The sequence below is a fragment of the Lactuca serriola genome, chromosome 3, assembly GCF_051521515.1.
Source record: "Lactuca serriola cultivar US96UC23 chromosome 3, Lser_US96UC23_V15, whole genome shotgun sequence".
NCBI classification, from domain to species: domain Eukaryota; kingdom Viridiplantae; phylum Streptophyta; class Magnoliopsida; order Asterales; family Asteraceae; genus Lactuca; species Lactuca serriola.
In genome coordinates, this window is record NC_136410.1 from 268645852 (window position 1) to 268662157 (window position 16306).

Sequence of the window (16306 nt, forward strand, 5' to 3'; positions counted from 1 at the left end):
ATAGGTATATCAATAAGGATCTTTTTAGTTTTTCACACAAGGTTATTTATTGTTCCTGAAATACTCCTATAGTATTTTAATTACAAGTTTAATTCTTAACTTCTGAACATGCTTCTGGGTTTATGGTGAATCATTTAGTATCATAAAATACTCCTATAGTATTTTTAAACTTTATATTTGGCTCTAGCAATCCTATTTGGTAAGTTTCAGACTTGCTGCAACATCACCATCACTCCCAAGCACACGTTAGTCGCATCTCGAATAAATGTAGTTGATCCAGTTACATTTATTCCAGCTTACGATTACATAACTGCCCAAGTTTGACGGTAATGGTCAACATCCGAAGACTTTTATTCTTGTTCTTCTTGTGATACTTTGTTCGAGTGTTTTAGATTCTGGATGTTCTTATACTTTTGTAAAATATGGTTATATTTTAAAGTATAATTTTTGGTCAGAGTGTTTTATCCCAATGTATTTATAGGTTGTATATCTTTTTTGATTTGATATACTGTGCTCACTATAAACAATGCTCTGATACCAATCTGTCACACCCAAAAACTGAGAACGGCGGAAACGTTTTGGGGTGGATGACGTCATGTCATGTATCACAACATATTCAGCATAGTAATCAAAGTACAACAACCATTGCATTAATAATAATAATTTTATATAGGTTACATTTAGCCACAACAACAAGTTAAATACATAAAATAATTTATAATGCAGCTCAGTACTAGGTTGTCTTCACAAAAGCTCCCGGAGTGTACCTGTCTACCGAGGACCTGAGAATACAAGTTATTTTGAAAGCGAGTATCAGCATTTTTAAATGCTGGTGAGTTCATAAGTATTTAATGACATTGGTATAAATACATGTTTTACTTCTAAAATGATCTCACACAATGATGGTGATTTGAGTTTACATAGTATTAGAATCCTTTCTAGAAAATCCTATATTTTCTAATAAAAGTAGTCTTCTACCAAGACCCAATTGTTTTATGTTTAAACCAAGGAGTATCTCTATTTAAAAGCAATCTTCTAGCAAGACCCATCTGTTTTATGTTTATGAAACATTTTCCCCTTAAAGCTACTATCATCATCAAAATATGATTTATTCTTTAAAGAATAAATGAGAAAATCATAATCACAAGTGATAGGGGAAATAATATTTTTACCTCAACAGTAACGCTACTGGCTAAAAGTATGTAAAACATATACTTCGGGTAGCATTGAATGAACAACACGCCTAGCAAAGTCTAAAGGTAAACAAAACATAGACTCCAGGCGGGACGCCTCACAAAGTCTAAAAAGGGTAAATAAATACAGACTCCTGGTGGTATTGAATGAACAACACGCCTAGCAAAGTCTAGAAGGATCAAATATAGACCCCAGGGTGGTATTGACTGAACAACATGTTGGATTAGTGTCTAAGTCCATAACTATTTTGGTATGTACTTGACCCGATGGTGCATGGTCCTTTTGGGTTGCCTTCACCAAAGCAACTTGATAGGATGAATTATGGAGAGAAAGGATTAAATATGATTTATTAATATATTATGAGAATAATATATTAAAGGAGAAATCATATTGTTTAATTAATATTAGTCAAGAATTAATAAGAATTAAGTTTGTGACTAAAAGAGATTAATTAAACTTAAGGGACTAGAATTGTAATTATAAGATAATTGCAATTGGGCTATGGATTGCCTTATATTATAAGGTTGGACGAATTCTATGGGGAAACCCATTAGAAATCGTCCAAGGCCTTTAAGGAAAGGAGTCCATGGGTTGCTTAGGGCTTAAGCATCCAAATTAGGGTTTCCTTGTTAGATAACCCTAATAGCCTCACTATTTAAAGAGCCCTTATGCCCCAAAAACGTGGACAAGCTTCCTTCTAGGGTTTCCACACGTTTTGGGCAGCCTCCTTCTCTTCTCCTCTTCATCCTCTTGCTCTTGGTGTTTGTGAGCCATTAGAGGAGTGACATTTGTGACTCTAAGCTTTCTAAAGTCAATACAAGAAGGATTTGAGTTTGTTATTGCTACATAACAATCAAGGTATGATCTATACCCTAATTCATATGTTATATTGATTATCATATTCTAGATCTAGGGTTTATAGTCTTGGATAAATTGCATGTACAATAGAGAAACCTAGATCCAAGCATTAGGGTTTGTATGAGCACATAGGAGGTTCTTATGACCAAAACCCATCAGTGATATCAGAGCCTTGATTGGTTTCTATTGTATTGATGCATTATGTTGCTGAAAATCGTATTTTGGCTTACTGTTCGACATGACTCGGGGAGTCACTACCTGGACTCGGCGAGTCAACTCTACTCGGCGAGTTCCAAAGTGTGACTCGGCGAGTCGGAGCATCAGACAGAGGAAACTTCGGATTTTGTTGCTGTTTTGCTTAAGGATAATTACCATATTCATTTTAAACTTATAAAATACGAATTTTATTGTTTCTTAATGAATATCCTTGCCAAAAACACAAGATAATTACCAATTGATTAGATAAAAACTTCCTTATATGATAAAGATTGGATTATTTGTATTAATTGTGTAACTTATTTTGCAAGAAATTGAAATTATGTCAAATATAGATAATGATGAAATTAATCGTTTAATTTATATTATTTGTTATTTGATCCTTGTGTTATGAAAAGTCTCAATTTTTCCCTTTAGGTTTTATAGTTTAAATTTGAACTCAAAAGTTTAGTTTTGAAATTTAAATAGTTGAAACCCTAATGTTTTTGTAAAAGGTTCAAAACTTGCCCTCAAGTTTTGGAATTTAAATTTTGATTAAAAGTTTAATTTTGATGTATATTTAAATTCTAAACCTTAATGTTTTGAAATGTTTCAAAACTTGCCCTCAAGTTTTGGAATTTGAAAGTTGATTAAAAGGTTTAATTTAGGAATGTTAAAATTCTAAAACCCTAGTCATGTTTTGAAAAGATTCAAATCACACCCTTATGGTTTTATTAATTAGTTAAGGTGTATAATTAAAGGAGGTTTAATAAATCCATAAAAGTTTTGGTTTACAATTTAATTGAATTAAAAGTATAATTATTAAATTTGACCACCTAGTATTTTAAAAGTGTAAAATACACCTATACTATATAAAACATTAAAAGTCTAACATTATATATACGTATGAGTAAAAGTCAGTCTTACCGTTAGTAGGCCTAATTCACGAAGCTGGTCTATAAGGGGTGTTTAAGGAAATTGCCTATAAAATGGCAATTGAATGGGTATCCACTCTTACCCACCACACTCTTGACTAGTGGAGGGTCGTTAGCCGAACGGGTAGGATAAGACAAAACATTCCATTATAAGTATAATGAAGTACAAAAGTAACTAAATGTTTTACAAATTCCCAATCTTAGTTACTTAGGCAAAAGTGAATTGATGCAATTCCATGAAATTACACTTTGTGCCCTTGCGAACATGTTAGTGGAGCGTGTGTGGTTAACCGGCACACTAAATGGTTCTAAGCAAAGGTAGCAAAGGGTGACTCAATGTTTGTCATAGTTCGGTGGAGCGTGTGTGGTTTACCGGCACATCTAATAGGTGACTGTAACATGTGAGGGCACCATGTAAGTTTGCATGGTTATTCACACCCGCTTTGTGATCCTCGGCATCCCAGTCACAAACAAGAGGGGCATATCGAGATTTAAACATGCCATTGAAATGTTTAATGAATCTCAAAGGATCTAGGAATTTTAATAGATTTAAAACTAAAATTTATTTTTCGTTTTTCATGGTGGAAATTAGTGAATCGTCATTCACTTACCTTCAAATATTCTGCAACTAGATTACGACATTCCTTTTCTAGGTTGTAGCATATTGTGTTGGGTCCTAGCCTTAGTATCTCATTTGGGTGATTTACTAAGGACTCAATCAATGAACTAACTTGAATTCGTTTTCTCCCGTTTTGTAGATGTCAAAGTACGACAACTATGGTCTTCCCATATCCCATGGAACAAGCATTCCACATGAAGATGATATTCCACGATTCGATCGAGGAACAAGAGATCATGCTTCACTTCCTCCACCTCCTCCAATTATTCTCCCTAACCCACAAGTTTGAAGGCTTGAAAGGTTCATGCTCACTCAATCCCTTTTGGAAAGTAAACATAGAGTAGGAAATTCGATGTGTGCACACGTCCTAGGGATGAAGTCACACATTGATAAGTTAAGAATGTTGGGATCCGTTGTCTGTGAGGAGATGGTTGTTGACTGGGTTCTTCAGTCACTTCCTAACTCGTATAGTGAGTTCGTAAGAGAGTACTATATGATGAACAACGACATGACCCTTATAGATCTCACTTATATGCTTATTGCTGCTGAATCAGCAATGGTTTGGCTCAATGGAAAAGCAAAGTTGATTAGTGAATCTTCCTTCCAGACCTCTATGGATATAGACAATGGCAACGAAAGACATGCTATGAACGAAAAGTTTGATCATAAGAGAAGGGCAATGTCTGAAGTAGTTCCATGTCCTGTTCCAAAAGGGTCAATTTGCTTTTATTGCCAAGAGAATGGGCATTGGAGACGAAGCTGCCCTATTTACCTAAGAGATCTAAGAGATGGGAGAGTCAAAACGTATGGCTCTGCTTTACGTAAAAATCCATTGACTAACTCTTTTAAGCTTCTATTCTAGATTCTTAATACATAATGTGATAAGATTACAATTGATGTTTTGAAGGATCGAAGAAAAGAAAGGAAGCTTAAGGGAAGAAGTGAGGAGAATGTAACCGTGAATAAATGGATTTCGATCTCATTACTTGAAGATTAGATTCTTAAGCTACTACTTAGAGTTAGAATAAGATTGCTAAGAAATATGTATTAGCATAGTTTTTCAATGAATTGCATTGTAAGGACAAATTTTTCCGCAATAAAATAAATTTTGATTTTAGATTATTTATTTATCCTTGTAATGGCGTGTATGAAAAATTGATGTTTGAATGTTTCTATTATTAGCAATAATGGATTTGATTCTTAATTATGGAAATGTCGAGAATTTACCAAATAGGGAGAGTTTCTCATCGCCCAAGTTTCAATTGGACAGAAACTTGGAATCATGCAACTTGGTTGCACAATGAATGAGAAATTCCATATTTGGAAATTAGACTAATTCATTGACAAAGTGTCAAGTGAAGGACTAGGAAATTGAGTACACAAAGTTGCATGTTGATCAATTCCACCATAAGAGTAACAAGATATTCGTCATGATTTACTAAAGGTTTAGTAAATATGATTATACTTATAGGACTAAGTGTAATTTTGAATTGATTGAAAAAGTTTAAAGCAATAGCAGACCGAATAAGAAGAATAAAGTAGGCAGAAAGATAAAAGTTTCTCCATTCTAAGAAGAAGGGAGAGTACCTTTCATTCTTTATGATAGGTCTTAATGATTAAGAATCATATCTCAATTGATCCTCTAAGTCAATCTTAGTACAATTGTATGTATAAGAAGAGGAATCAAGAATTGACGAAATGGTTAAATCAAGAAGTCAATCATACTTCGTTCCAAAACAAGTCTTAGAGTTAAGACTGTGACATTGAGTGAAAAAGTATTAAGAAGGTTTATAACATTCATCAAGTATGGAAAGTTGTGATGTCTTGGATAAGACAATGACCAACTAGGACCAATTTATGAAGTGTTTTGATAAAAACTACAACAACTCTTGAATATTTGTTTGTCAAGAAATGTTTATTGACAAGAGAATCTTATATGTCAAGGAGTTAGTGGGAGTCTTAATAGTCTTGAAAGGTTTCAAGAACAAATCAAAATAGACCTTATCGATCATCACTAGCACAAGAGGTGCGGTTTACAACCTATCGTGTTGACATTATTGTGTTTCTGTGCCGTTCCAATTAAGTTAATTATGCATGAGAGTTATATGAGTTCTCATTGAACGCATAAAAGGCAAGCACCTTGATCAATGAAAAGTAAATTGATAGGAAAGGGTGAGCTGCTTAACTACTTGGAAGACATGGTGGGCAGTTGTGTTACCATAAGGCAAGAAATCAAGATTAAGAAATTTCGGTCCATATGAGTTTGAATTTGTCGTAAACTTTGGTTTTGACAAATTCACATAGATAGGAACACTTACACCATTAAAATCTAAGTGTCATAAGATTCCCTCCTTCATGAAAATGACTGTGAGGAAATGCTTTCACTAAGAGAGATTTTAAAAGGATAGTGATTGTGAAAATTGTATTCTCGAATTCGATTATGATTATGGTATCCCTTTCCATGATTCGAATTGTGAGATTTGACAATTAGTCTGAATTGGTTAGACACACATATGAGCTATCTAAGGGAAAGGTGTATCAGCTTAGATAAAGGAATATCAAAGCATCAGGTATTAGAAACATGAACTTAAGAAATTCAATAAGTATTGTTTTTCTGGAAGTTAAGCTGGTTTCTGAATACATGTCAAAGCTAGTGGGAGCATAAGTGTTATGTTTATAATAATCATCATGATAGTGGGAGCATAAATGTTATGATTGTATGATTATTAAGGCAAGTATTGCAAGTTAGCAATATTAATTATAGAAAAACAAGAGTTACACCTTGCAAAGTGGTAAGGGTTGTAAAGTTGTTTTGTAACATCCAAAATTTCAAAACAATTAAAACTTTTCAAAATCACCCATTTTATTAACGTTGTTACAAAAGGTTTTCAATACATTATTTAACAGAGTAATTTCCCAGGTTTATATCATAAGACACCAACGCGAGGAACGGTACGATCACGCCTTTGCCTTGCCACAGACTCTTGAGAACCTGAAACATGAAACCACAACTGTAAGCCCGAAAGCTTAGTGAGATACCCCCAGAATACCAACCACGTATACGCCTTTCCAGGCCCTGACCTTCCGGTCCATCACACAACATATTGCCTTCCGGCCCATAAAATATCGCCTTCCGGCCCATAAGCATAAAATGCATATATATAACATAACAAATAATCATAAAGCAGTTCATAGACAATAATCGATCAACAGATCACATATCATAGCATTACTCTAAACAAGATACCGCTCTAGCCGGTCACTATCATAACATTACCCTATGATCAGTCAACATAGTAAATGCATACATACGCCTTTCCAGGCCATGACCTTCCGGTCCACATAGTAATGCCTTCCGACCCATAACATGTATTGCCTTCCGGCCCATAACATATAACAACTGACAACTACCCGGATTTCCATCCGATAAAAGGGTTGACATTGGTGCCATAAACCCTAGCGATATAGTGAGGATAACTCACCTCGAAACTGCCGACTGAACAGATAGCTCAAGCTGCTCCGATCACTGATACGATCTCCACCTCTGGACAGTCACCAATGCACTGAACTCAAACAATAACAACAATTACCAAAATACCCCTGGAACCACTGGTCAATCCTTGGTCAAAGACAAGGTCAAAGTCATCCCCTGACTGACCCTACTCGCCGAGTCAACCCTATGACTCGCCGAGTCCCCATACTCAGAACTTCACTTAACCCGCGACCTAACTCGCCGAGTCACCCCAAGACTCGCCGAGTTCAACGACTCTGAGTCCACTCGCCCTTGACTCACCGATTCCTTAAGATTCCCTTTCTACACGTCGAGTATCCCCTTTTACTCGACGAGTTCCTCCTGGAAGAATCGCGGGGCCACCCCGACTCAACTCGCCGAGTCTGAAGAACAACTCGACGAGTCCCAGTTATTCTTCAAGCTACTCGCCGAGTCTGTTCATCAGACTCATCGAGTCCATGCCATGCAGTCGATCAAACTGCTTCCTGAGATAAGTATTGTCCCGAAATACACAAGCATGGGACCTTCTGGACCTCTAAGGTCCTAATACAGGGTCACAATCGTTTGGGGGACTAGGGTAGCATTCAGTCTAATCAAAAAGGGTTCCACAAACCCTAATTCCATAAACACATCAATATAGCAGAGCATAACTCGAATTCTTACCTGAATAATGTGCCCTCTGTGTCCCCAAATCTTCAGAACGTGACTCCCTTGTTGTTCCTTTAGCCAAGCCCTTCTCTTCCTTGCACAACAACTCTTCCAAAATCAACAATGGCTCTTAAACTTTGCTCCAGATGCACCCACTCGATTTAGGGTTCTGCTCAGAAGGCTAAACTGAACAATGACGGCCAATGGGTGCCTCTTATACGTCCCAAATTTGAACGGTTAGGGTTTTCGCCAAACAGCGCAGACTCGCCGAGTCCCTATCTGGACTCGTCGAGTCCAGTCGCGAACCCGCGACCCGGTCTGCGATCCTACTCGGCGAGTCTAGGTTCCAACTCGCCGAGTCCCTTCTTAAAACACCCCCAAATCATAATTATATCAATATTTGAAATTCCGGGCTGTTACAACTCTCCCCCACTAGAACTAGACTTCGCCCTCGAAGTCTCACTCTGAAAATAGCTCCGGATGCTGCTCCCGCATCTCACGTTCCAGCTCACCGGTCATTTCCGGCCCATCCGGTGCTGCCACCGAACTAATACTAGAGGTATCTCCTTATACCTCATAGCCTCGATCTTCCGATTTTTGATGACCACTGGTCTCTCAGCATAATTCAGGCCCGCATCCACCTGAATGTCTTCTAATGGGACCACTGCCGACTCATCAGCTAAGCACTTCCTCAAATGCGACACATGAAAGGTGTCGTGGATCTGTCCCCACTCCGCTGGCAACTCCAATCGATAGGCTACCCGGCTTATCCTTGCAATCACCCGAAATGGCCCAATGTACCGGGGGCCCAACTTGCCCTTCTTCTTGAATCGAATCACTCCTCTCCAAAGAGAGGCCTTCGGGAGTACGAAGTCGCCGACCTGAAACTCAAGCTCGGATCGGTGGCTGTCTGCATAACTTTTCCTGTCGGCTCTGGGCGGTCAATAACCTCTGTCTCATCTGCTGAATTTGCTCTGTCGACTGAAGCCCGATCTCTGTACTGTCCATCGCTCTCTGTAACCGAGAATTACCCAAGATGCAACTCTGCTCTAAATCCCAACAATCACTCGACCAATAAGGGTTAGGAAACCATGAACCACCGTATCCCCTATCCAAAGCCCACTTTGTCCATCCCGGACCAACTGAGAGGTCCATTCTCCCTCTCAGAGCAACTCTCACAAGTCCTCCTCTTGCCATCACATACACCTACTGAACTAGTCCCAACACCCGCAGGTTGGAAGACCCGATACACGGATGATATCCTCGAACCTCTCCCAAGATGAACCATTACATCCATCCTACACTCTGATCAGAATCACACGGAGAATTTAAGATTCTCTCTCCCCCTGCATCCCTTCTGAGCCCCAACAGACATCTCCAACCCAGGTGGGTTCCTACTTCGCTGCCGCGAACACGATGCTCAAAGCCATACTCGAAATACTCTAACCATAATTCTGCTCTGTAGCTTTCATTCCTATGAACTTGCACTCCCCTTCGGAGTTACACACCTTTCTCTTTTCCTTCCAAGGGACCCTCTTGGCCATAATGCCACCCCCACCGGTGCCACGGTGCTTGCCCCAAGCGACACCACCCTTTTTGCGTCACCGCTATTCACATACTCTGGTTCTCATTGCAAGGGCTCTCAATCCCATGCACTCTCTCCACTCATCAAAATCACTGCCTCAGCTAAACAAGATCACTAACTCGGGGCCAGACCTTCCAATGCAATCACACTGTAACATACACGATCCACAATCTCAAACTGATCCAGCAATACCAACAGAGTCTCCAGCATGACTGGACCAACTCTCATAACACATACTAGCCACTCGAGGCTATATCTCTGTGGGTCCGTACACCCAAACTCTGCGAACCCTCAGGTTCTAACTCTGGGAACCTTCCGGTTCCAACTCTAGAAACATGCATAACATAAATCCCGTGGGATTAATGCAGTACAACCCATCACGTACATCAAGAATACAAATACTCTGATCGCATAACCCCGGTTACTTACTCAAACTTGATCCCGGCCTTCTCTCAGGCCTCCCCAATCAAATGCCCTAGGTCTGTATCCCGCCCCGCATACCCGACACTCGCTCTCGTCGGTCTATACTCTGAGCTGACAAACACTGCTGAATCCCAACAGCTAAGCATCCTCACATGCTCATCGATCCCCCGGAGAATTCTCCATTTCTTCCCCACTAAAGCACTGACTAACTGCCACCGATCGTCATTAACGACCTTTCAGAACAATCCTGCACAAAGAACATTTACCCACTGACTGCTCCCCACAAGCATAAACAACCCTCAGCAAAACACATCTCCTCCCTGATCAATCCACTCAAGAGAATCCAGTCTTTCAATTGTCCACTCTACGACTGCAGATGCTACCCGACATTCAACCCAGTGCCGCATCTCCACTAACAACCCTCACGAACGATAACCAACGGAATTCCCAACAATAACTCGTAACCAAACCCACAACCTGCCAAAGGATGAATACCACATCGAAAACCGCACAAGGCTACCGGTACCAAAACACCAAAATATAACCATACCAAACCATCCGGGAACAACGAATGCCAAAGCGAAAACCTGCAGCACTAATCCATAACCATGCCAAACCCGCGAAACAACAAACACCGCATCGAAATCCACACAAGATACCAGCACAACCAATACGCCACAATCAACGCAAGGCAATCAAGACACCAAGAGAGCATCATACCCGCAGCTGCCTCCGACACTGCTCCGTCTCCCTCTGCCGCAAGCTAATAAGCACGACCCTGAGCCCGTGAGGCTCCGCTCCATCCTGTCCTCCTCCTGAACTCCTCAAGGTGGTCGGTGCTAGAGCCTGCACCGGTCCTGCAGAAAGCTGTGGACAGTTGACCCTCAAATGTCCAACCTGCCGACACTGATAACAAATCCTCAAATCCCAAATTGGCACTGACTGCCGACAACCCCGTGCACCGTGCCCCTCCTTTCCGTACTTGCGGTATGCACCACCGGACCAATAAGCTCCGGTGCCATCCCTCCCACACTTCCCACAAGTGTGACCGCTCCGATCCCCCATTCTAACGTCTACGGTCCTGGACCGTTTCGGCACCGACTGCGACTGCATCGGGGCCTGCCTCAGCTCACGCAACTGCAACTCAACCTCTAACTCACGCCACATGGCGGCCTCCTGCAACTCCAACAAGGTCTCTCACTTCTGCGCAGACAAGAACTGTCTGATATCCCTCTTCAGCATACTCAGATATCGGGACATCTGAGCCTGCTCTGAAGCGAACTCAGGGCAAAACATCGCCCTCTCAATAAACATTCTGGTGGTCTCAGTCACCGGCTCCAAATCCTGCTTCAGTTCAAGGAACTTCCGAGCCGATCTCTCCTTTTCATCCCGCGGAACATAGCGAGTACTGAACATCTCTCTAACTGATCCCCTAAAACCGCAGCCCTCTGCGCGTCGGAATATGACCCCATGGTCAATCTCCACCAATAGGTCCAGAGTACACCTCGCCCTCTGATCAGCAGGGCATAAGCTCGTGGAGAAACACCCCTCCACGTCTGATAACCATCTCATAGCAGCAATCGGGTCCTGAACTCCATCGAATGTGGAAGGCTTCGTATAATAGAAGTCCCGATACTGAAAACCCTGACTAGCTCTTCTCATTGCCGTTGCTACAGCCGCTGTAGCCGCCGCGGCAACCGTCTCTGCGAGAGCCGCATATCGCTCATCGAAATACTCAATCATGGCGGTCTTGATCGACCCAAACAACTCCGACAACTCAGCCCGGAGCAATGCAGCAACTCCATCATGCAAGATCTCACGAATCCTCGCATCCCGCTCGCTCGTGCTCGTCTGATCGATAATCCTCGACGGCACTGATCCACCCGGAACTCGCTCTCCAGCTCCCGATCTTGATCCGGATCCACTATCATCTCGCCTCGAGATCTCCGTAATGAAGACACCCTACCAATCTCAGACACTTCCCAAAATCCTGGGATCCAACTCTCGCAACACTACCCTAGAGACCATGGTTTCCCTGATACGCGTATGGGTCCTGTGCTTTCAGTAGTACGGGCCCATACTACCTTCCACACCTACCCATATTTGTATGAAGTACTACCACAATACCCTAGGGAACATGCATAAAAACTATCAACCCTCACCACTAGAGGAACACTGAGAACATCCCATAAGGGACCCTAGGCTACAGGCATCACATATCAGGCAACATTATCATGAATTCCTGAAGATCCCTAGCCTAACTCTAGCATGCTGTTCTATCAAGCTCAAACAACAAATATCATGTATGGTATCTTGGGGTTACTTACTGGCTCCGGCTGATCGTACCTCCGCGTCCTCCTTTTGCTAACTTTGAAAACCATTTTAATTTCTCATTTTAATTTTTTTTTTAAATCCTCCTCGATTTGAGACTGGAGTCACACGAATGTTTCCCTAATTCACTCAAACCAAGGCTCTGATACCAACTTGTAACATCCAAAATTTCAAAACAATTAAAACTTTTCAAAATCACCCATTTTATTAACGTTGTTACAAAAGGTTTTCAATACATTATTTAACAGAGTAATTTCCCAGGTTTATATCATAAGACACCAACGCGAGGAACGGTACGATCACGCCTTTGCCTTGCCACAGACTCTTGAGAACCTGAAACATGAAACCACAACTGTAAGCCCGAAAGCTTAGTGAGATACCCCCAGAATACCAACCACGTATACGCCTTTCCAGGCCCTGACCTTCCGGTCCATCACACAACATATTGCCTTCCGGCCCATAACATATCGCCTTCCGGCCCATAAGCATAAAATGCATATATATAACATAACAAATAATCATAAAGCAGTTCATAGACAATAATCGATCAACAGATCACATATCATAGCATTACTCTAAACAAGATACCGCTCTAGCCGGTCACTATCATAACATTACCCTATGAATCAGTCAACATAGTAAATGCATACATACGCCTTTCCAGGCCATGACCTTCCGGTCCACATAGTAATGCCTTCCGACCCATAACATGTATTGCCTTCCGGCCCATAACATATAACAACTGACAACTACCCGGATTTCCATCCGATAAAAGGGTTGACATTGGTGCCATAAACCCTAGCGATATAGTGAGGATAACTCACCTCGAAACTGCCGACTGAACAGATAGCTCAAGCTGCTCCGATCACTGATACGATCTCCACCTCTGGACAGTCACCAATGCACTAAACTCAAACAATAACAACAATTACCAAAATACCCCTGGAACCACTGGTCAATCCTTGGTCAAAGACAAGGTCAAAGTCATCCCCTGACTGACCCTACTCGCCGAGTCAACCCTATGACTCGCCGAGTCCCCATACTCAGAACTTCACTTAACCCGCGACCTAACTCGCCGAGTCACCCCAAGACTCGCCGAGTTCAACGACTCTGAGTCCACTCGCCCTTGACTCACCGATTCCTTAAGATTCCCTTTCTACACGTCGAGTATCCCCTTTTACTCGACGAGTTCCTCCTGGAAGAATCGCGGGGCCACCCCGACTCAACTCGCCGAGTCTGAAGAACAACTCGACGAGTCCCAGTTATTCTTCAAGCTACTCGCCGAGTCTGTTCATCAGACTCGTCGAGTCCATGCCATGCAGTCGATCAAACTGCTTCTTGAGATAAGTATTGTCCCGAAATACACAAGCATGGGACCTTCTGGACCTCTAAGGTCCTAATACAGGGTCACAATCGTTTGGGGGACTAGGGTAGCATTCAGTCTAATCAAAAAGGGTTCCACAAACCCTAATTCCATAAACACATCAATATAGCAGAGCATAACTCGAATTCTTACCTGAATAATGTGCCCTCTGTGTCCCCAAATCTTCAGAACGTGACTCCCTTGCTGTTTCTTTAGCCAAGCCCTTCTCTTCCTTGCACAACAACTCTTCCAAAATCAACAATGGCTCTTAAACTTTGCTCCAGATGCACCCACTCGATTTAGGGTTCTTCTCAGAAGGCTAAACTGAACAATGACGGCCAATGGGTGCCTCTTATACGTCCCAAACCTGAACGGTTAGGGTTTTCGCCAAACAGCGCAGACTCGCCGAGTCCCTATCTGGACTCGTCGAGTCCAGTCGCGAACCCGCGACCCGGTCTGCGATCCTACTCGGCGAGTCTAGGTTCCAACTCGCCGAGTCCCTTCTTAAAACACCCCCAAATCATAATTATATCGATATTTGAAATTCCGGGCTATTACATGTTTGCTATAATTAAGGGAGAGAATATTATGCTTCATTTCAAATCTAAAGGCTTAGGTTGTGGAATGTTAATAATTTAGTCAAGGAAACATAGTGTGTGCTTAAAAATTCGATTATGATTACGGCATTCCTCTTCATAGTTCGAATTTTTTAGAACGTAGCACATAAATTATTGTGGCAGAAGATTGATAAAGTATCAGATATTTATGTAAAACATTATGCATCGTGTCCCATACGCTTCGGGTATAAGATTGATTGCAAATGCTATAATATTTGACAATTTTAAAATTTTCCAAATGTCTAGCGCATTTAGAGGGAAAAAGGACGACAATCGGTTTTGACTAAGATAATTAAACAACTATCAAAGGACAATCCAAAGTTCGCCGAAGATTGGTCGCTTGTGAGTAGTTGGAAGTATAGTATTGGATGGACCATATCGACATTATTGTGAATAGACAAGATTTTATTGAGAATGAGTTGTCATATTGTAAGTATGGAAAGGTTTCCATATTGGGAGTTGGATATTGAGAATCAATGTCTAGATTAGAAATTTTATGCAAAAGAATGTTCAAAGGAATGTACTTTGAGTGAGAGACATCACATCTAAGGAATTGTATTGTAACAATCTTCGATAGAGGACCTTGTGATTTCATTGGCAATAGTCATTGTGACTTTAGTGCAGTGACATTACAAAAGGATCGTTGCATAAAATGTTAGAATCTAGCATATTCAATAAGTGGCAAGAATTTGATATTCTTTCACTTATGAAAAAGGATTTGGAGTTGTGAAATGAGTATGATTGGAAATGTGTTTGTTTGATCTATTTCACAAAGTAAGAACCATAGGTAAACATTGTGTACATGCTAAGAGCATGGGACAAGTGTTGTAATAATTCAAGTAAGAAGTTGATTACACGGAACAACAAATAATGAGTAATCGATATGTTGATAACTAAAAGGTGTTTTATTTATACTCAAAGGTTTGAGGCTATATGGGATTAGTATTATCCTTGTGTTTCACTTTGCATGTTTTGACCTCCTGAATAATTTAATTGGTTAAGAATAGTCAAATTATTCGAACTGGCCACAGTCGTTCATATGTTGGAAGTAGATATGAATGAAGACTGTCGTGAATTGGAGTATGGATTGTCTAAAGAGCATTAGACATAAGCAAATGTTTGTTGCAACGTTCATGAGTGCTTATGAATATGATTTGAGCATTGGATTAAACCCACGCTCAATTGGATCACTCCATGAATTGTATCACGAGTGATTGGTGAGACGATAACATCTTATATTCTTGAAACCGAGATGTGTAAGTTGTATCTTGCAAATCAGTTGCACATTGATAATATGTAAACGCACCGGTAACTTGGTGTCATAAAACATATTATTGTGTGTGATTCGGTGAGTGAGTGCAAGCAAGCATTGAATCAAAGTTTATCCATTCCTTTCATCCAAAGTATGATAAAAGCGATATCTTTGGGCCCCTCGATGATTTAGTGATGACAAACGTAAATGCTTGGCCGGGCTAGGGCTAATTTGATTTGTTCAACTAGTCAGTCGTCATAAATCGGAAGTCGAGAAATAGTACAGAGAGAATGATTAGAAATCATGTCTCATACAATATCTAGAATGGAGGAATATATGATCCCTTATCTAAAGGACACGCGTATCTGATAGGATCAAATTTGACGGCGGCTTTGGAAAGCTACTATTGCAGATCAGGATCTGAAATCATACGCATAATAGTTATTAGACTTATCCAAGTGGGAGACTGTTGGATTAGTGTCTAAGTCCATGACTATTTTGGTATGTACTTGACCCGATGGTACATGGTCCTTTTGGGTTGCCTTCACCAAAGCAACTTGATAGGATGAATTATGGAGAGAAAGGATTAAATATGATTTATTAATATATTATGAGAATAATATATTAAAGGAGAAATCATATTGTTTAATTAATATTGGTCAATAATTAATAAGAATTAAGTTTGTGACTAAAATAGATTAATTAAACTTAAGGGACTAGAATTGTAATTATAAGATAATTGCAATTGGGATATGGATTGCCTTATATTATAATG